We start from the raw sequence: 2040 nt of genomic DNA, 5'->3' as shown, positions 1-2040 counted from the left end.
TTTGAGGCCAGCCTGGTCTACATAGTGAGTTCCAGGACAGCTGGGGCTACAAGGAGACCCTGTCTCAAAACAAAGACAAAAAAAAAAAGTCCCCCCATTAAATGAAAGATCAGGAGAGACTAGAAGAATCAATGAAAATCATCACATTAATGAAAGAGATGGGTAGGATTTAAGTAAGAACATGAAAGAATTTCATGACTGTAAGGAAACATCACACTGTTACATGACAGGACAATGCCATTGTATGGGGAAGACTTAACATCAACAGAAGTGGGCTAAGGAGGCATGCAGCGTGATGGCATGAGAAAGACCTTGAAAATAGGAACTGACTACACAGATGGAAACACCAGAAATCAGCATGAATTCCTGCATGTGAGGGAAGTAGGGCCAAAGCTTGCACTCAGCTGACCCCAGAGTCACCTATGCACCTGCGGACCACAGACACGCGCCACCCTTGGGAAACTCAGGTTCACTGAGTTCAGGTTTGGAGGGTCCTTACATGATTTAAGTACGTGTTTGCAAGTCAAGTTGTTTCCCTGTATGTTTGCAGGTTGGAGAGCTACTGGATTAAAGAACACAGTTTTTTAATTGCATGTTGATAGTGGGGGAGGGCACCCTGTGACATCATAAAAACTGCTTGGGATCAGCTGCCAATGACCAGACACAGGGCGCAGAACAGGTGACTTATGACAAGGTGGCCGGAAGGAGAACAGTTCCACAGGGACCTGGAGGCGATTCGGAGAACACATTAGGAGTAACTGGAGAAATGAAGGAGACGGAGGATTCAAGTCCTCACCATTGATTCAGAGAACATTACAAGTAACACATTCTGGGGAGGAAACGGATACATCTTACATTTCATGAGTGTGATGTGATAGTTAAGGAGTCCCAGGGTCTTAACAAAAGGGTTCAATTTTGTGATTTTCCTTGCCTTAAACATTTGCTAGAAATTTACTGAATGTCAGTGCATCATTTATAGTCCAAGGTGCTAAGAACATAAATGTAATACTGTTTGGGATTTTTTTAAGTTAATTTAAAAAATTTTGTGTGTATGAGTGTTTTTTCAGCATGTATGTAAGAGCGCCACATATGTAAAGTTCCTATACAAGTCAGAAGAGGGTGTCGGATCCTATGGAACTGGAGTTACACGTGGTTGTTAGCTGATATGTAGGTCCTGATAACCAGAACTAGGTCCTCTATAAGAGCAATTTCTTAACGGTTGAACTTCCTGTACTAATCTTAAAGTGGGAATCAGAAAGACAACTAGCCCAGGTACTATAGCAAAGTGTAGCAACCAGAGGTTGTAACAGTGATCTGGAAACATACAGAGGATGGGTATTACAAGGAGATCAGATAGATTCAAAAAAGGAGACACAATTGAGCTGAGCCCTATTTATAAGACACAGGGATAGGGAAACTTGCAGAAAGTTAAAAGTGGTAAGGGTCCCAGTGTCTTGGGACAATATCCAGGAAGTCAACGTGGTAGTGGAGGCCACCTACACAGCTACACCTTTAAGACAAAGTGATGCGTCTATGGACTAATTCACAGTACTCCTGTAAGGACAATGTAAGTTTTCCCCAAATGATAATAATTATATAAATAACAACCATGGTCAACATCCACTCTGATCAGCACACTCCCAAGCATTCTATAACATTAGTCCATCTGGACAGTCTGTGAAGAATGGTCCAGAGGGGAAGTCTGTAAAGACAGGCAAAAACCTTGACCGGTGTCCTATCAGGAAAACTGAGATTGGAATCAAAGCAGAATGCTCCCAATGCTGCTCCACGCCCTCCTCTGTCCGAGCAGATATTCCTAATCTGCATCTTTTAACAATTACAGGACCAACCACAGTTCTTAAAAAACATTCAACAAAGGAAACCAACCCATAGATTGTAAGAACCGGCAAGTCTCTTCCATTCTTGTATCACTGTTTGATAAGATTGATTTTCTTTTTTAATTTTCAAAATTTTTTTTCAAGTTTTTTTTTAGAAGCATTACATTACAGCTTTAACATATTCAGTAACACATTCCAGAGC

The sequence above is a fragment of the Nannospalax galili genome, unplaced genomic scaffold, assembly GCF_000622305.1.
Source record: "Nannospalax galili isolate Female #2095 unplaced genomic scaffold, S.galili_v1.0 scaffold1681, whole genome shotgun sequence".
In the NCBI taxonomy this organism is placed as follows: Eukaryota; Metazoa; Chordata; class Mammalia; order Rodentia; family Spalacidae; genus Nannospalax; species Nannospalax galili.
This window is presented reverse-complemented; position numbering follows the sequence as displayed.